We start from the raw sequence: 21,172 nt of genomic DNA on the forward strand, positions 1-21,172 counted from the left end.
AACAGTGAAAAATGTCACAGTTTCCTGAAGCTCAAGTTGATTTAATCAGATGTGTTGTGTGGTCTGACTAATGGCTGGTTCAGACTACCGGTGAGTGCTGCTGCCATTAGCTTCAAGCTTCCTTCCTGATGAAATCACGTCTGTCACGTCTCTTGGCCAAAGTCACAACAAGAATTTATGAATCTCAATTGCCTAATCTGACATAGTGACCATCGTAACCGACAAAAATACAGTGTGTAGTCTGGACCAGGCGTAACAGTCCGATATCCAAAGACATTCAATTTATTAACTAAGGTGAGACAACTCCTGTCTGAGAAGCTGGAAGCTTGGGGAAATGACTTAAAGGTCCCATATCGTCCTCATTTTCAGGTTCATACTTGTATTTTGTGTTTCTACTAGAACATGTTTACAGGCTGTAATGTTAAAAAAAAACTTTATTTTCCTAATACTGTCGGCCTGAATATACCTGTATTTACCCTCTGTCTGAAACGCTTCGTTTTAGCAAATTGAGACGGAATTGCAACAGGATTGCATAGCTACGCAACAGCTTGAGTCCATCTGTACTCCCTGTCAGCTGATGACATTCACATACACTGCAACCAGTGGGATACATTTAGAATGTTTATGTTTAAAACTGCGTAAAGGGTCTAAATATTGTATATTCGTGACATCACAGATGGACAGAAATCCTGACAGCTTGTTTCAAATGCATGGTTTCTGAATACGGGCTGTGTGTATTTCCCTGTGGATTGAGCTTTGTGATACTTTCACAGTATTTATATAGGACTTAAGCCTGCTTTATAATAAAAAAAAAAAACATGAAAATCTCACTTTTTTTATAATATGTCCTCTTTAAACAATAAACTATCAAAATAGTTGCCAATTGATTTTCTGTTTGTTAGAATGTGAATTGTTTACAAAAGCATTATATCCATAGATAACACAGGCAGTTATTCAGTGAACTCTTTATAACCTCTTTTCTCTTAAAGCTAGAGTTGATCACCTTCTTCAACAACATGTTTTGTTATATTTGTTGAAATTTTCATAATGTCCCGACAGAAATCAACAAATCAAATGCTCTGACAAAAAAATAAAAAATAATCCGGTATCCGTGTCTGTCGCAGGTGTGTAATAAACCCGTCCAATCATTTCATTTAGGCCCGAATGTAACGATTAGACGGGCTACCTGTCTACCTGCGTGCACTCTGCCTGTGCACTCATTCACCAGAGTCTCCTACCAGCTGCTTGCTTGACAGCTGTGAGTACTAACAGTAGCCATGTTTGTAGTTCACGTTCATAATGATCATATGGAGGGAGGCCTGAAGTGACGGACTGTCAGTGTTGCCAACTTGGCGTCTTTCTCTCTAGATTTAGGCCAGGGGTCAGCAACCTGCAGATCTTTAGCCCCTCTCCAGTGGCTCTCTGTGGATTTTTAAAAATGGAAATGAATAACTGTTTTTTGTTTACATTTTCATTTTCATTTATCATTGTTGTAGGTCTATGGTACGACGGTTCGACGGAGTATTAGGGCCACATTGAGGGGAAAAAAATAAACCTGAGATTACAAGAATAAAGTCATATGTTTAAGAGAAAAGAGTCATAATATTTTATAGTAATTTTACGTGTTATTTTCTTTTTTTCTCGTAAAGTTATGACTTTATTCCCCAAAATCTTTGATTTTTTTTCCCTCAATGTGACCCTAATAGTTCGTATACATTTGCACTTTGGCCCTCACTGCATTAGACTTATATACTTAGACTATAAACTGTGTTACCTTCATGCTCAAATGCTTTGTGGCTCCAGACAGATCTTTTTTTTATGTTTTATTTGCCTAAAATGGCTCTTTTTATAGTAAAGGTTGCTGACCCCTGTGTTAGGGACAGTTGGAGCTGGTGCTGCTCGCTGCTTTCAGTAGAAAAGGAGGAAGAGAATGTTGACTTCTGTGGTTGCTCAGCTATGCGGCAGATATTTATCTGCCCTCTGCTAATTTCACACACTACTGAGAGAATTCCAGGAAGCTGAAGCTACTGTCTTTGCCTGTCTTCATAAACAATCTTTGTACCTTTCTGTAAAGCTCTGGTTACAGTTGGTCAGTAAAATATGTGATTGAGTCCATGTTCAAAAACTCAAAGGATCTTTCCTTAGCTACAAAAGCCACAGTAGCTGTATTCTGCCAATTTTTAAAATCTAGTTTGGCGACAATTAATAAAAGCTATTTTAGCATATTTACAGTGTAATTTCATTTTATGCATCAGGTACCAATAAAATACCAGTTCCTACTTTACTTAGCTGTAGGTACAGTTGAAGAAAACAAAACTATGGGGAACAAGGGTGTAACAGTTGAGCATTTTAGAGGAAAATAATTCAATTACAATCAAAATATTGCATAATTTGTTCTTACTGTGTAATTGAAGGGTAAAACGCGGAGTACTATTACAGGCCTGTTGTCATTTTGGGAACGTTAGGCTACTCAATTTATACAGTATGTTCTTCAATAACCCTCCATCTGAGTTTCCAGAGATGTTCCCAAAGCCCTATTTCTCCTTTCCTTTAAAGGTCCCATATTGTAAAAAGTGAGATTTTCATGTCTTTTATATCATAAAACAGGTTTAAGTGCTATATAAATACTGTGAAAGTATCAAAACACTCAATCCACGGAGAAACACACACAGCCCGTATTCAGAAACTGTGTGTTTGAAACAAGCCGTTAGCATTTCTGTCCATTTGTGATGTCACAAATCTACAATATTTAGACCATTTCACAGTTTTAAATGTAAACATACTAAATGTGTCCCAGTTTATTTCCTGTTGCAGTGTATGTGAATGACATCAGCTGACAGGAAGTAAACATGGACCCAAGCTGTTTCCTTGCAACGCACTTCCGTTGAAATGCGCTAAAACGGAGCGTTTTGGACAGAGCATGAATACAGGTATATTCAGACAGACTATATGAGGAAAATAAAGTGTTTTTTGAACAATATAGCATTTAAACATGTTCTAGTAGAAACCCAAAAATACAAATATGAACCTGAAAATGAGCATGATGTGTCCCCTTTAAAATGCCCAACTGTTACTCCCTTGTTCCTCATAGTCTTGTTTTTTTTTTTTTAAGTATTTTAGGGGAGACACCCCAGGCAAAAACATTTTTTTTCATGCACTGGTCATTTTTGAGATTTTTGACTATTTTGCTTCCATAACATTCCATAACATCAGACTTGTGGAAAGAAAACATCCAAAATACACATTTAGGTGTTTATTTTACTACACCGCGTCTCACACTGCCTCATTTGCATATATAAACATACAATTTCAGAAAACTTGTAACACAAAAAAATAATCTCTCTGAATATAATCGACTGGGGAAGTTCCATGGTGGTATCTATTATTACATGTTTGACCCTATTCACCTGTAGTGTCCGGATTCATACAGCAAAATTACAGCGTAAAGTGTGTTTTTTTCCCAGATGAGAAATTTCCCAGCCAGCTCACCTACTTGTCACCATTTCAGGAAAGGGTGCCAGCCGTACTTTGTTTTTCCATTGTTCCTATTTTTTATATTTCCTTCTATTTAAATTGTTCATCATTTGTTTGACTTTTGTTTTGCTTTTTTTTTTACTGTGTTGTATCTAAAAATTAGAGTTTCAGAGACTTTGTTTCCTGCATTCTGGTGACTTTAAAAGAGTGAAAATAGCAAAATAATAAGTACACTGCAACAGCATTTTTATGTTAAACTTTTGACTTTACATTTAACTCTCAGGAAAGAAAACTGAATAATTTGCCCCTCTGGTGTGAACTTGGTGTGTGAATCTCTGGCATAAACTAATATTCATCCGTTTTTATTTATGTTTTGATCCTGTTTGAGTATTTCTTTCTCTTAGTTCTCTCCTTCTCTCACTCGCTGAAGGTCCTTTCAGACACGTGACAACGGCACCACTGCGCTCTGAAACCTGTTATTTCTAACGGCTTGCGCCGCGCCACGATGGCTTTTCGCTGCATCGAGCAAAGCCCGACTTTGGACACTGCACGCTGTGGCGAGCGCAGCTTGAACATGAGCTCAAACTGCGCTGTGTCGCGAGCATAGACTGCTCTTTTCCGCCGGGAAATGACAGTTGGCGTAGCTCTATTGTCGTCCGGGTGGAAACAGTAGGGATTATACACACTGTTCAGTTCCAGAAACAAGCTAAGATAACGAAAAGGAAAAAAAAAAGTGTGAGAATTTGCCATAAATTTGGAGAAATACGGGAGAACTGTGACCCCGGGAGGAAACCGGGAGAGGGCGATGAAAAACAAGGATGTCTCCTGGGAATATCGTGACGGTTGGCAAGTATGGTGCCAACGTTGCTCAGGAGTTCAACTACCTTATTTCTCTGCAACTGTATTAAGCCAGTGCAAAAGTGAAAGTTTAATGAGGACTATAATTACTGGAAAATGTCTGATGTCATCTGTTTTTATGGATTCTTTAGAACTGCATCATTAGCGAGGTAAAGCATCCTGTCCTCGTCAGTTCTAATGAAACAGCACAATGAAGCAGGAAGTCAAGGCCAGGGGCATGGAGCTGGTTGGAGTCTGTGTCACTAAATGACTTATTAGATGCTTGACCTGCTCTGCCCCTAGCAGCCGATTGAGTTCCTGGCATGGATGGAATTATGACTCTGGCTTGAATCTGGCCTAGGATCCTGCTATAAACAGGAACATTTAACACAATAAGGATCTACTTTCCTAGTCCAACATTCCCCTGCTCCATTGAAGGGTACACAAAAGCCACAAGTGGTTTCTGGTGGACTGAAGGCAGAAAGCTAAAAACTACTTCTTGATTCTCCACAAGTAAGACATGCTCACAAGCCTTTTCCCACCAAAGCAAAGGATTGTGTAATCAACACTATTCCACAATGTGTGATGTAATGATGGCAAAAAACAGGAACAAAATCTTAACTGTACGGAGCGTCATTCTTCCTTCGCGGTGGCGAAATCATCTTCCTGTGGTTTCACGCTGCGGAGGTCTCAGACGCCCATTCAAACGATTCCCACTCCCTCATTCTGAGTCAGAGAAACATTGCAACATTGCAGTCCTGTTCAACAGAACTCAGAGGCCGACAGAAGAGAGCTCATTCCGTCCGTGTCTTTTGTGCCTTTGTGGTGTCTGAGCGGGATCCCAACACAAACTTGTGTTTTCTCTACAGATAAATATTACCATCTTCCACTCCATCCCCTGATTCTGTAAACGCAGTCTGGTAAGAAAAACACAGAGCAGCATGATGAATGTGCCGAAGCACTTAGAGGAAAACACCAGGATCAGCTCTACAGCCAGAGACCATGCAGTATTACACAGGTCTGGAAAATCAGAGACAATGCACGTTTAACCTCATTCACTTCATACTGCTGCTGCTGCTGCACCTTTTCTATGCTGTTATGGAAGTTCAATCCTCTTAACTTCAGACTGAATTGCTGTTCGGTTTCACTTTATTCATTCATTTTGCTCGAGTTAGCCAATTTGTCATCTTGAGGAGGGGTTTTATTGTTGTGTTTTGCCCTAACCAAATCAGTAACGAGTGATGTAACCGTCCCAGAAAGTCATTTTTAGTTGACTGTTAGCTGTGGTAGTGATTGCTTGGAGCAGTTAACTTAAAGGAGACATGCTCATTTCAAGGTTCATATTTGTATATATATTTTTTTTTCCTAGAACATGTTTACATGCTTTAATGTTCAAAAAACACATTCTTTTTCTCCTCCTGTCTGTCTGAATATACCTGTATTCACCCTCTGTCTGAAACGCTCCGTTTTAGCGCCCTGTCTCTTTAAGATAAACAATAAAACAGGTCAAATATATTTCTATCTATATAAACACACAAGCCGTGCATTCTCTTCATTCTCATCATGTTCAAAAAGGGACATCTTGCTCTTACTTGGACATACCCAAGGTCTTTAGGATGATGGTGTTGATCCAAGGTCCACACACCAAGTTTACAGCATCTACTCTCTTGACAGAGAATTTATAGAACCTGTCAGGTATCAGGTTGTTGACCAGTATGTTGTATCTTGAAGGCCAGTGATGCGCTGAGCTGTAGTAAGTGGGGAGTTGGCTGTGTTGGGGGATGAGCTGGTTCTGCAGGTGCAGAGGGCCAAGATTCTGACTCAATCTGCTCTCAAAGTCGTTCATATCTTCATGTACAGGTGGGTTTGCTGGAGTCTCTGCTGCGTGGAAGCTGCCATGTCACTGTCCACCAAACCACCCTGGTCGTACTTAATGATGAAGACCTCCAGCTCCCCGACGGCCCCTGATGATCTCTCCATAGAGCTGTCAGACGAATATGAAGTGTGCTGTTGCTCTTCTGCAGTTGGTGGCAAGTGATTGTACGAGCTCCTCTGCATGAGCTGCAGCTCTTCTTGCTTCATTTAGGAAATACATCACACAAAGTCATGAATCTACAGGTGCTCTCGTATCGTATCACATCCCTCAGACAGTATACTAGTGAAGGTTTTTAAAAGTTTAAAGACCACACGGGGCATTCTCAATAACCCTGGTTGATCAGACCTCAAAGTGTGCAGCAAAGCTAGCAGGAGAATGAGGGAGCCGTCAATCAAGCACGGTCTGTACACGCCCACACAGCCTTGAGAAGAGCTCTCATCTCATCACACTATGGGCGTGTAGACGCTTCAAGGCTGTGTTCACACCAACATTAGCACTGTGTGAACAAATGCAGACCCCCTCATCTATTTCAATGAGGCCACTGCATTGACACAGTGGGTGTGATGATGCAGAGGGTGTTGAAACCGGGCTCAACTTCATCTTCAAATCACCGGCCGCATTGTATCACTTAATTTCAGATCAGTAGGTCCGACAGCCAGATAGCAACAGAAATGTGTGTGTAGTAGGAGTTTTGGGACTGGACTAGCAACCAGGGTCTGAAATTAGCACCCGCCACCCGCCAAATGCGGGTAAATTGTCGGCAGTGGCGGGTGAAATCATCAGGATATCTGCCACTTTGGCAGGCAGGGAAAATGCTAGTGGAATAGAGAACAGTAGTTGTCCGCTTTCTTGGCATCTCATGCCTCTGCGTCTATCGATTCCTCTTATTGATGCTCCGACAGTTACGCATGCACAATGACGCGTACGCACGCTGTATCATGTTTCAGTTTTTTTTGGACCGGAGACACGGCATAGAGAAAAAAAGTGCTCAACAACATGGAGCTACTAAACCTGACGGGATGCACCCTGTTTTTCCATGATAAATGTGTGTTGAAATCAGCAGGAGGAGTGTTAGTAACGTTAGCTGTTAGCAGCCGGTGGGCCGCACAGTCCTGCTTGGATAAATAACGGAGATACGAACGTCAACGGCGGTGCCATTGAGTTATTATTATAAGGCGTTCAAAGTCTGCTCAGAAAAAAGGACTATACGGTGAAGGTAAATTACAACGTTGTCATGATGCGTTCAAATGTAATCTCGTAAAATTAAGTTTTTGGCGAGAATATTTAATAAATCCAGTTGTTTGTAGGAGATGTTTTCACATCAATATAAAATAGATATTAGAGAGAGAATTATGACCTGTTTAACTTCCTAACAACTTACCGAGATGTTTTTTAATCAAAGCAATTATTTAAATAATCACAATCATTTGAATTGTGTGTTTTTATAAAAAATAACCACAATAGATGACAATAACAAATTACAGTCCCATGCTCAAAAAACAGGGCTCCCCCAGAAGCCACGGTGTAATTTGAACACTATAATTTACTGTGTATATAATGGCTTTTATGTCAAATATATTGAGCATTGAATGATATCCAATCTGAAATGTTATTCTCTTATGAAGCGCAGAGATTTCAAAAGTGGCAGATCAAATTTCTGAGTGGCAGACAAAGATAAATATTGTCTGCCACAGTGGCAGGAAGTGAAAAAAGTCAATTTCAGACCCTGATTGAAAAGTATTTAGCTATTTGCTGCTAGGAATTTAGAACAAATTGATATCTACTGTGAGCTTTTTCTCAAGGTAGGAGCTCTCTTACCTTTCTTTTTAACAATAATAAAAAGGTCTCAAGTTACAAAAATACAATTTTTACAAAATAACAACAAAAAGTCAAAACGGTTAAAAAATGCTCTAATGACAAAGTCAAAAAAGCCTTTCAGGAAATATTTCTCCCAAAAAGGGCTACAAATTTAAAAAAGTCTCTCAAAATGAAAAAAGAAAAAGCCCAAAAAGCCCCGTTTTCTGTTGTCTCTCTCTATTTATACTTTTTTTCCGAGCATCCTTCGTCTCTGGATCCATATATGGTTCAAACTTAAACATCACCAAATGATTGGATCATCCGTTCTAAGTAACATCTTTGATCTTTTTATGTTTTTATAGTCTTGTTCTTGACACCCACACCTATCGGGGAAGTGACATCCTGTTTTTCTGTTTTTATATTTCAGCATCAAAACCACAGAATGTTTCCTGTTCCAGCTGATAGTACGCATATTCTGTTCAACCGTTCACTGCAGTTTCACAAATAACTACTACTCCTTTAGTTTTCATTTGGGTGGTTAATTAAAGTTGATTAATTAAACTAGAGAGATAGGTTCAGGTGAGGTGTGTCTCGGACATTATAAGTGCATACTTCAACAGTTTCTACCTACCATATACCGAGTCTTTCCTTAAAAGCATTCTTGCACTCATTCATATAAATAAAAAAATGACAGTTCAAGTAGTTGTAAAATCTGGCTTACTTTCACACCTCTACTGCATGAAGCAGGTGTGAGTGTCTGTTACCTTGGTGCTCTGGGAAATAATGATAGACATATTTCACTATTTTTTTTTGACATTTTATTGATTCAACCACTAAGAGAATAATAGAGACAATAATCGGCAGATTAATTGATAATGAAAATAATGAGTAGTTGCAGCTAAGTTCAGAGTTGTTGTGTTTTGGCGTCTGACAATCCTTCAACTCATTCATTCTTTGATCAAACTGGACTTGTAGCCATGTGTGTGTGTGCCACTTTCGGTCTGAATGCCCCAATAAGGTGTACGGTGCTTCCACTTCCACCAACATGACCAACAGTTCAGTTGTGGCCTGTGCAGCTGAATGAACACATTCTGTGTTCTATAATGCAGACCATGTGGACAGTGGAGTGAAAATAGCACCGTACAACTGTCAAAGATTGCTTCATATTAAAAACTGCAGCTGTCCATTTCCCTTTTAAAGATGTAATTTACAATATGTCATACAAGCCCAATAACATAAGATACCAAATAAATAATAATACAGAGGTACACAGCTTGTAGCCAGCTCTACATTCTGGAATACTAACCATGATGGAGTGCTCACTATTACCCCTTTTGTTGTGATTCTGTTGTTCTGTTTTTTGTTGTTGGTTGTGTTGTGTTCGCCTGTTCTCTCTGTTCTCTTCCTCTCTGTATTTTTCTCTTGGCAGGGCCTGTGTGTGGCGGAGGTGTGGCTGGCTCCGCCTGCAGCAGCAGAGGACGCACATCGGTTCTCACTCAACCTCATCAACCTCACCATAAAAGCCTGGATTCCACTCCACTACGGCGCCAGATAATTCCGTCTTGTTCGGTACTGCATCACGTTCCATCTGAGTAGATTTTCTAGTTTGAGATCTTTCTAGTGTTCACTTGTGGCTTTGTTACTTACCAGTGTTTTTTTTGTCTTCTTGTCAGATCTTCCGGTCTGCCTCGCTGCTGCTGCTGCTTCCGCGTCTTCAGTGACTGAGTTTTCCATGTGCTTAGTCCTCGTGGTCCGATCCCTCCGAGGCCACGAGCCGGCCAGGCAGCTCCTTGCCCTTCTGCCTGCGTTTTTTCTCTTTGTTGTAAAATAAACTCTGTTTAATTTTTTACTTACCTGTGCCAGTCTCTGCTTTGGGGTCCAGCTTAAAAACAAAACCTAACACCTTTCATACCAATGACCAGGGTTGGACCAGGGTTAACCTATCCTCTGGAGGATTACAGAGAGAGGAGATGATAGTGGTATCATCAATTTGTGCAAAACCATAAAATGTCTCAGAATGATGCATGTAAATGGTAAATGGTAAATGGACTTGCATTTATATAGCGCTTTTAGAAGTCTTCCGACCGCTCGAAGCGCTTTAATGCACCTCAAAGTCTCGCCACATATCTGTGTTGTTCTGAAATCATTCCTGCTGCCGTCGCTCCGGTTGTTAGCGACCCTGGTCCGTGCCATTCATATCGAAATCGACCCCGGTCCGACCCACCTCTCGTCCTGGGTCGCAGAGGCGAGTCGATCAACCCTTTCATACACAAAATCAACCCTGGTTGAGTCCTGGGTGTGAAAGGGGTGTAAGTCTGGTAGGAGCAGCAGTAGGATTTGGTTGCAGAGGTCTGGGAGGGCGACTATCTGAGTCCTGAACCTCCTGGACTCCACACTCATCTGAACTTGTACAGGCCATACATTCACATTCACTCATGTACAGTGTGTAGGTTACAGGCGACATACAGGCAGTTTGATTCATTTTGTGATTATTCTTGGCTTTGCATTTAATCTGCAGGGCTGCCTACTGTATGTTTTACTTTGGTGTAAAATTCCAAACACCAATACTGCCATAAAGTGCCTACTGTGGAACTGTGGAAAAATGTAAATGTGGAACTACAATTTGCTTTGCTCATATTTTTGCCTTCTTTACAAATAAATAAGGAAAAAACTAAATGCTGTGGGATGATTCTGCTTTGAGCACGAACAGCAAACAACCAACACGGATCACTGGCTCCAGGTCCCAACCATCACAAGGGACAGTGTTTAATGTAATATGTCATGAATTACATAGAGTGAAACTGAAATTGAGAATAATGAACTTTGCACTCTGGCCATAGTAAGAAATAAAATAAAATTACCTTTTCGTTCATGTCTATGTAGAGCGAGCACAAGCGCGAGCGTGAGCAACAGAACGCTGACTTTCGTTGACTTAACGGCCACAGGTGTCGCTGTTAACAAGACATTTCTGATTCTTACAAACAGTCCCTTTAGAAAGATTCAGTATTCTGTGAAAAAGATTCAACATGATCTGGAATTGCACTGTATGTTATTAGTCCACCATGTCAACGCTTAAGTTAATACACATGATTTCCTACAAGCTAATGCAATACCTATAAAATCATCTACCAAACAATAAACTGCACAATACTCAGCAGGATACTTAGTATTTTTAATAGTAATTAAAGGTCCCATATTATAGAAAAGTGAGATTTTCATGTCTTTATATTATAAAGCAGGCTTAAGTCCTATATAAATACTGTGCAAGTATCGAAACGCTCAATCCACAGGGAAATACACACAGCTCGTATTCAGAAACTCTGCATTTGAAACAAGCTGTCAGGATTTCTGTCCATTTGTGATGTCACAAATATACAATATTTAGACCCTTTAGACAGATTTAAACTTAAACAATCTAAATGTGTCCCAGTTTATTCCCTGGTTTCAGTGTATGTGAATGTCATCAGCTGACAGGAAGCAAACATGGACCCAAGCTGTTTCAGACAGAGGGTAAATACAGGCGTATTGAAGCCGACAGTATGAGGAAAATAAAGTGGTTTTTTTGGACATTACAGCATGTAAACATGTTCTAGTAGAAACACAAAATACAAGTATGATCCTGAAAATGAGCACGATATGGGACCTTTAAGGCAGTAAACTTTATTAAAGACTAAAGTTTCGACGCCAACTCATCAGAGTCACATTTTTAAAATTTTTTTTTTTTGCTTTTTTTTTTTTTGACTCGAAACGTTAGTCTTTAATAAAGTTTACTGCCTTAAATGCTGTAGTTTAATGGCAACTCCTGTTTCTAGTTAAATTGTTTGTCTGCATGGATACACTTTCTCTTCCACGGTTACGGAACGACAGCAGCAGCCTGCATCGCCTTCAGGTTCTGTCAGTCAAGTTTTAGGTAGGTTAGTTACATGACATCACCCCACTATACCTAGCATTGTCAGTGCTACATTTTGAATTATGTTGGAGAACACTGAATATACTGAAACTCATTACTGTAATTTCAGAATAAAAAAAAAAACAATTGTAAATATAACTGAAAGTCACATTAGAAAGTGAATTTCTCTAAGACCACATCTTAGTTTTTAGAAATGAAATATGTAGTGTCTGATGAGTTGCTCTCATCAGCTGGTTTAGCAGAGGCCTCGCGTAGCTCCTATGTGTTTTTTTTACTAAAGTCTATCTGCAAGTGAATATTTCTGAACAAAGCAAACCTGATTAGCCTACTTTAAGGTCTTTATCACAGTCACTCCAAAGAAGTACCAACACTATCAAGAGTTAGGATAGATATGAATATATAAATAGACCATTTCTAACCTTGGCTCTGAGCCCTATTTTGGAAACCTGATGGGAAACCACCTATGACTAAACAACACGTACAGTCCAACAGTCGTGTGACTAAACACAGGTTTGGTATGAGAGCTTTTCTCCACCAAGGAAAGCAGAGCATGCCGGCTAATGGACATCTATAACAGATGCCTCTCATAAAGGAAATTGCAGGCCTATCACACAGCATCCAATTAGAGTTCTCAAATGACCTAAGCCCAGTGGGACCAAACAGACGGGTTTAGGCCTTGAAATTATGAGTGAGCCATGCATATGTGTGTGTATGTGTGTTTGTGTGTGTGTGTGTGTGTGTGTGTGTGTGTGTGTGTGTGTGTTGAGGTTGCGGATGCGGATGCGGATGGTGACTGACTTCCAGAGTTGTCATAGTCTGAGCTTTCTGTCTGTACAGGTGGTGTAGATCATATTTAGTTTCCTTTCCTGATTGCCATGTCTGGCACTGCTGTCTTGGCCACAGCTTGCTCTACAGCTATAGCTATTGTATTGAATCATAAAATAATAAATGCCACTGCTAATGGGTGATATGCACCTACGATCCCCCCCGTCCTTGGAGCATCCACCTGTGGCCTCTGTTTATTTGTGATTCATCATCAGGGACTGCATTTGGTCTCTGCATGCTCTCAGCTTTGGCTGGTTTGTTTGATGGTGCTGTGTGGATGGTGACGTCATTCACTTTGATTCTGACTGAATTCTATCTGAATGTCATAACATAAGATTAAAAACGGCATTAAGACATAATTTCAAAGATTCCATAATCAACTCATGCATGGTCTGAACGAACAAGTGTTCCAACACGGAGACTAACATTAGACAGCAACTGAATCTAGATTTATTACATATGATGCTGTAAAATGTTTGCATACCACACACTTGTGTACATATTGCATAGTCCAGTCTACACTTTGCTCTTATCTGTCCAGCTTTGTTGTCCTTATCGTCCCTAGCTGTTATTTATATTTCTGTTTAAGTAAACTGAGAGAGATGCAAAAAAAAGTCAAATTCGTTGTATGTGCACAAAGGCTGCCAATCGATTCAAATATTTAATCACATGATTGCCCGTGGTTAATCTTGATTAATCACAAATTACAGTGTGACAGAAGTACAGTGTAAACATTGCCCCTAACACAGAATTGCTAAATAACATCACCAGCTTACCGGCAAAATGTAAAAGATAATGCTTTAGGTTGACATCCGCTACACATCGTATTCTGCTTCCATCTCAGCACTACTCCCTAACAATGACACTGGCAATAAATAACACTGTACCCTAAACTCTAACCACATTGAACACTTTCTTCTCATAAACACATGAAACATGACAAACTCTCTTCACTTGCATTACACCCAAGAAATGGTTCTGTTTTATAACCCACACATGACTTATTGATTGACTCGTGGCTCTCATAGACGGAAGCTGGACAGCAGACTCCAGATCAGCTCTGACGGCTTGTTTTCCTCCGGTCTGTGAAATCTTGCAGATGCCGTGAGGAGCACTGGAGGACACAGAGGCACATGATTTTTTTCAGATAACCTATTTCATGCTCTACTGTCAGGATATAGTGAGAAAACTATATAAAAATAACTTTTTATAATCACATTAGCTCCATTTCTACCCACTGCAGCTTCAAAGGGAGATTTGTTAAGTATTTAATACTCTTATAAACCTAGGAGTGGACAAATAAGCTGCTTTATGAAAATGTATATATATATAGTTGTTATTGGAAATCAATTAATAACACAAAACAATGACAAATATTGTCCAGAAACCCTCACAGGTACTGCATTTAGCATAAAACAATATGCTCAAATCATAACATGGCAAACTGCAGCCCAACAGGCAACAACAGCTGTCAGTGTGTCAGTGTGCTGACTTGGCTATGACTTGCCCCAAACTGCATGTGATTATCATAAAGTGGGCATGTCTGTAAAGGGGAGAGTCGTGGGTACCCATAGAACCCATTAACATTCACACATCTTGAGGTCAGAGGTCAAGGGACCCCTTTGAAAATGGCCATGACATTTTTTCCTCACCAATATTTAGCGTTAAGTTTGGTACGTTATTTAACCTTCTTTGCGACAAGCTAGTATGACGTGGTTGGTACCGATGGATTCATTAGGTGTTCTAGTTTCATATGAAACTGATTCCGCTTCAACTAAAAAAATCACAAGTTGTGTTAATGCGTTGAATAAATTGTGATTCTCACCACAGCTACAAAGGAGTGGGAGAAACTAAAATGGTGATTTGTCTCCACCTAGTGGTTGAATTAGATTTACTAGAGACAGACTGGTGGGATTCTTATCGGCTTTCACTTGATGTACTCCATGTATTGTCTACACAAGATTCAAAACTCTTATTTACCACTTTCTCAGGTATAAAGCATTAGAATTCTTGTGTGGTTTTCTCAATCAAGTAGAATAAATAAGATAAATACAATAAAATATGCACATTATAATAAATAAAAGAGATACACACAGTTGACAGATTAAATGTGTACATATTAAAAATGTATAAAAATGTATAAAAACTGTAAAGGGAGGGTGTGCAAATGTTTTCACTTGATTAAAATTGAACAATTGAACTAGCAGTAAATCAGCCTGAGTCAAACATTTACAACTATGTCTGGATTTAACAGCAAACAATAATAGCGGTTCCGTCAAAAGGTCAAATGCAGAGTACGATAACATGAGTCATATAAATGAGGACTTGACTTACCTGCTGCAACACTTGAACTAGTTGAGACATGAATGCTTGTAGACTTGACTTTAGAATTGAAAGCGAAAGCTTGGTCCTGCAGGTAAAACCGTAGTGTGATGAATCCCCTCAGCTTCAGTTGGACTTTATGTTTAGTGCTGAATAGCAAATGTTAGCGTGTTAAACACCTAAACTACAATGGTGAACATAGTGAGCATTATAACTGCTAAAAATGAATATATTAACTTTGTTGGCGTGAGCATGTTAGCATTTGTTAGCATTTAGCTCAAATCACTGCATTAGGGTTCAACTCTGTGCTCTGTCAGTGTCGTCAGTGTCAGTGTACTCCACGGATGGATTAAAGGTCCCATATCGTGCTCATTTTCAAGTTCATACTTGTATTTTGGGTTTCTACTAAAACATGTTTACATGCTTTAATGTTAAAAAAAACTCATTATTTTTCTCATACTGTCTGCCTGAATATACCTGTTTTCATGCTCTGTCTGAAACACTCCGTTTTAGCGCTTTTCAACGGAATGACAACTGAATTGCGTTGCTAGGAAACAGCTTGGGTCCATGTTTGCATCCTGTCAGCTGATGACATTCACATACACTGCAACAAGGAAATAAACTGGGACACATTTAGAATGTTTACGTTTAAAACCTTGAAATGGTCTAAATATTATAGATCACAAATGGACAGAAATCCTGACGGCTTGTTTCAAACGCACAGTTTCTGAATACGGGCTGTGTGTATTTCTCCATGGATTGAGTGTTTTGATACTTTTACAGTATTTATATAGCACTTAAACCTGCTTTATAAGACATGAAAATCTCACTTTTTAGAATATGGGACCTTTAAGAGAACTGGATACAGCGTTTGAGGCGGGGCCCCGTTCATTCCTATGAAAGTTGCTCAGTGGCGCATGAAGCCTAAATGGCTCGACTTCCGTCTGGAAAAGTACCCAGATCTTGGGTACATGGAACATGCGCAGTAGCGTCTGCTCGGTCACATGACTCGGTACGTGACGACGCTTGCTCTCCAGCCACGGTCTGGGTCTCATTCACATGAACGGAGGAAGTGAAAGAACTCTGGATTCGGCTATTACTGTGTTTTTACAACTTTAAAAACTGAATTTTTTTAAATAAGGGCTATTTAGGTGTTCGTACTGGAGAATTGATTCACCTAAAAAAAAAATTGTCCGTTGAGTTACAGACGTCCCTTTCCCAATGTAAGTCTATGGGAAAAAGGTTTTTTGGGCCCAATGGCATCACGTGACGGACACGGAAGATGCAGTACCGCCATTGGCCATTGGCCACTACGAAAGTCGGGATCGACGACCGGCGCACTTCCTGGGGGCTTAGTGTACTCAGTGTCAATTTAGTCAGGTAACACTCGCAGACAGACTTCCCCTTTTGAACTCTGTTCGATTTGTGTGTCCACAATAACGTGATAATAGATGATATTAGTGAGCTTTCTCAGAACTCCACCAAGCTCACCACTGGAATCTCATCCGCCCTTTTAGACAAGTGTTTCATTTTATTCCTGTCAACTGTTGAGTCTTCTTCCCACATACCGAGATAAAGTTCACCGGGAGGGTCCAGTGAGTTCCAGAGGACTTTAGTGATGAAAGAGATGATTTACCGTAAGCCTGACAGGTTTATACACGACGTTTCCAGTCAGATCGAACTGTACGTCAGGTCCGGTGTTCATACATTGACTTTGAATTCAACTGTGTGTGTGCGCTGACTGCTTTGCTTTGGAATAATATGTAGAGAAAAGCATCACAACTCTCAGTCACATTTCACTTTAACATCAAAAGTGAATTTCCATTTCAAGTCAACCTCGCTCATTTCTCCACATCTGTCCACCGAAGACAGACCACCAGTGTTTTCAGTTGGCTCTGAAATCAGTTGTTAGCAAGAAGTATGTAAACGGAAATTACTCATTCAGCCTAAAATACACTGAAGCATCTGCTGATACAATAACAACAGTCCACCGGGCGAGACGGTATCCATGAGCTGCCTCGTTCTCACCTCACATCACTTCACAGGAGATATTTTCTCATGCTGGGTTTTTCCCAGCGAGTGTGAGTGTGTTTATGCTGGTATGAGCCACTAGAGATTGATTTGAAACTATGCAGACACATGAAATCTAAGCAGGCTCTCAGCTTGCCGCGGCATGTTGTTATGAAATTTTAAAATCTTTTAATCTCAGTTTCTTTTTTGCATTTACACAAACTTGTGACTGGGCATTCATTTCATGCCCCTCACCTTGTTTTTTACACAGTGTTGTGCTGCCCCTATAAGGCTGCCAAAGCACCCGCCATTCTGCGTTTATGAAATGAAAACATGATATTATTCGTCCTCCAAGAAGCATTCAGGCTTGGGACATTTATAGATGATCCTGAAAGTTCATGTAGTACTATAGGACTCCACGTATGTACATATAGGGCCTCATATTTGTGCCTTAATAATTTCAAGTTCTTTTTAAAGGTCCCATATTGTAAAAAGTGAGATTTACAGGTCTTTTATATTATAAAGCAGGTTTAAGTGCTTTATAAATACTGTTAAACTATCAAAACGCTCAATATACATATATATTTAAAAAAAAAAAATGAATCTGAAGTTACAGTAAATGAGTTTCACTATATTCAGCGTTTTCCAACATAATTCAAAATGTAGCACTGACAATGCTAGGTATAGTGGGGTGATACCATGTTAAGAGTAACCTACTACTTACAACTAAAACTTAAAGGTCCCATATTGTAAAAAGTGAGATTTTCATGTCTTTTATGTTATAAAGCAGGTTTAAATGCTATATAAATACTGTTAAACTATCAAAACGCTCAATATACAGAGAAATACAGAGAGCCCGTATTTAGAAACTGCGTTTGAAACAAGCCGTCAGGAGTTCTGTCCATTTGTGATGTCACAAATATACAATATTTAGACCATTACACAGTTTTAAACAAAAACATTCTAAATGTGTCCCAGTTTATCTCCTGTTGCAGTGGATGTTAATGACATCAGCTGACAGGAAGTAAACATGGACCCAAACTATTGACTAGCAACGCAATTCTGTTGCAATTCCGTTGAAATGTACTAAAACGGAGTGTTTCAGACAGAGGGTAAATACAGGTATATTCAAGCTGACAGTATGAGGAAAATTATGTGTTTTTTAACATTAAATCATGTAAACAAGTTCTAGTAGAAACACAAAATACAAGTATGAACCTGAAAATGAGCACGATATGGGATCTTTAAACAAACTTTTTCAGACACAAGTTTATTTTGATGAAGTTGATCTTTGGCGTAATTCCAGCATTCGTCAAGTCTTGCTTTTCAGATATTACATGGACCAATATATACTTCATGTAACATATAATGACCATCACTGTGATGGAATACCTGCAAAATCCATTTATCTCAAAATCAAAAAATGAATTGTATTTCTTCATTCGACTCTGCATTCCTGTTTCTCTGTTTCAATACACTGTACATAGATTTAGTGCTGCCTAATGACAAAGGATATTGTCAATCAAAAGGATGGATTACCAACTGGGCAAAGCGTGCAACTGCCCCAAGAACCTCAGGTTCAATTTGTGTTAGTTGGTTTTATATTATCTTATTAAATGCACATTTGTTTTGCATCTTCAGTTTCACTGCCAGGGCAACACGACCTCCTCTCCACGCCAACCAGATAGAGCCTTAGCAACACAACCTCCTTTCCACGCCATACAGGTAGAACCAGAGCAACACGACCTCCTCTCCACGCCAGATCGATAGAGCCTTAGCAACACAACCTCCTCTCCACGCCATATAGGCAGAGCCAGAACAACACGACCTCCTCTCCACGCCAACCAGATAGAGCCTTAGCAACACAACCTCCTCTCCACGCCATATAGGCAGAGCCAGAACAACACGACCTCCTCTCCACGTCAAGATAGATAGAGCCCGAGCAACACAACCTCCTCTCCACGTCAAGATTGATAGAGCCTGAGCAACACAACCTCCTCTCCGCGCCATATAGGCAGAGACAGAGCAACACGACCTCCTCTCCACGTCAAGATAGATAGAGCCCGAGCAACACAACCTCCTCTCCACGTCAAGATTGATAGAGCCTGAGCAACACAACCTCCTCTCCGCGCCATATAGGCAGAGACAGAGCAACACGACCTCCTCTCCACGTCAAGATAGATAGAGCTCGAGCAACACTACCTCCTATCTACCATGAACCTAGAGAGAGGACCATATTTTTGTTTTTAATTCACAGTTGCTTAGTAATATTAACGTATGTTACCCATGATGCCAATAAGCCTCCTTAGACTGAGGTAAGTTGTTAGAGAGGCTAAATCTCCTGGAGGACGGAGGTCCAGGTCTGTCATGTGGAATGAGGCACCGCCAGAGAGGCAGAGAGACGTCACAGGACGACTGATGGTCCAGCACAGAGAAGCCTGAGTAAAAGGAGAGAGAGGGGAGAGAGAGATAGAGAGAGAGAGAGAGAGAGAGAGAGAGAGAGAGAGAGAGAGAGAGAGAGAGAGAGAGAGAGAGAGAGAGAGAGAGAGAGAGAGAGAGAGAGAGAGAGAGAGGCACACAGCAGTGTTTGTGGGATATAAACAACAGAGGGTTATTGAGAGGTGCTAGCTTAAAAATGAATAATGTTCTCGTCGGCAGGACTACCAGGCTGAAATTATACATTGAGACTGAGACCGACCCACCAGCTAACTAATAGAAAGTTATGGCAAAAAGATGGGTTTTGAGTGTAAACATGATATCTTCAATCAAATACAGGATCTACTGTCTATGAGATACTATCAGACAGGATGGCTTCAGATGACTTTAACAACCTTAAAGCACAATACACCCTGAGAAGCTTGTGATTACTGACCTCCAGTGGTTCATCTGCTCACCTTGTTTCAGTGATGTACTCCAGTACACGGTGACATCACTGGTGGCTGGTTACAGTTTTATCCACCAGAAAGGACAGTGAAACACTGCTTTTCAACCTGATATTTATGATTTTTTAATTATTATGTTTTTGTTTACATTTTTTCTACTAGTTTTTTTATATGTACCTTATCTATTATATTGATGGTACCTTATGGAAATATTGATGATCAGTTACCTATGGAAATACCTACTCTCTACTTTTAATTTTTTTGTATCCCGTAATAGAAATGTATTTCTTTAGTTTATATTAATATTTATATGAAGTTGCTGCTGCCTATTATTAATGTTGACTTGTGATGGAGCTGTAGCGGTGTAGCAACCATTCACATTCACACCTACGGCACATTCAGAGTCAACAATGAACTTAACCTGCATGTCTTTGGACTGTGGGAGGAAACCAGAGAACCCGGAGAAAACCCACGCTAACACGGGGAGAACATGCAAACTCCACACAGAAGGGTCCCAACCTGGGTTTGAACCTGCAACCCTCTTGCTGTGAGGCGACAGTACTAACCACTGCAACACCATTACGGCAATCAAGCTCAAAGAGAATCTGATGAACCCACATGTGAAGCTCGTAGTTCGCTCTTTCTTGTTTTTAATGTAAATTACCAATAAAATGGAGTTTATGCCAGCACCCTAGTGTGTGCTGGAATTTTGATTTCTTATGATTTCATTTGGTTTACTGTGGTGCACGGGGTAGCTTCAGTTTTTTTTCAACTTGGTGTTAAATTACTCTTCAAAGCTACTTAAAAAAGTTTTGACCTGCATAATAATCATTAAACTATGGGGTGAAGTTAAAAAGATTTGGAATACAGCTCTTCCTCCGGAGCTCCGACTGCAGGTCGAAGGTCTGATCTGGGTCTGTTCGTAGAAGGCTGATCTGCTGCTGGAGGCCTTGCTGAAGCCTGAGCTGAAATAGTTTCACTGGAATCAGACCGACTGTCATCTAGTCCACGGTAAATGAATGTATTGTAGTGCAGATAGTTCACCCCTTGGTGGCACCGTTGAATATCTTTTGGCCTGAGATGTTTCAACAGCAGCTGTCCTCTGCACTGAAACACTCAGGAAGAAGTTACGGAAATGAAAGGAACAGTTTAAGGTGTTTCGTAGTTTACCTTTTTTTAATTAACACATTTTTAATTTTTTTCAATGTCTTTAAATATATGCTGTACTGTAACCAGAGG

The 21,172-nt window shown here is 40.0% G+C and overlaps 1 protein-coding gene and 1 pseudogene across 1 annotated transcript in view; one reads left to right on the top strand and one right to left on the bottom strand.

Annotated features, from left to right (window-relative positions):
* Positions 1 to 21,172, top strand: part of LOC141775661 (P2Y purinoceptor 1-like) — a 47,468-nt gene that overhangs the window by 2,324 nt on the left and 23,972 nt on the right. The gene's annotated exons all lie outside the window — the stretch shown is intronic.
* On the bottom strand, positions 5,879 to 10,517 carry LOC141751963 (uncharacterized; annotated as a pseudogene).

Source organism: Sebastes fasciatus, chromosome 1, assembly GCF_043250625.1.
Source record: "Sebastes fasciatus isolate fSebFas1 chromosome 1, fSebFas1.pri, whole genome shotgun sequence".
In the NCBI taxonomy this organism is placed as follows: Eukaryota; Metazoa; Chordata; class Actinopteri; order Perciformes; family Sebastidae; genus Sebastes; species Sebastes fasciatus.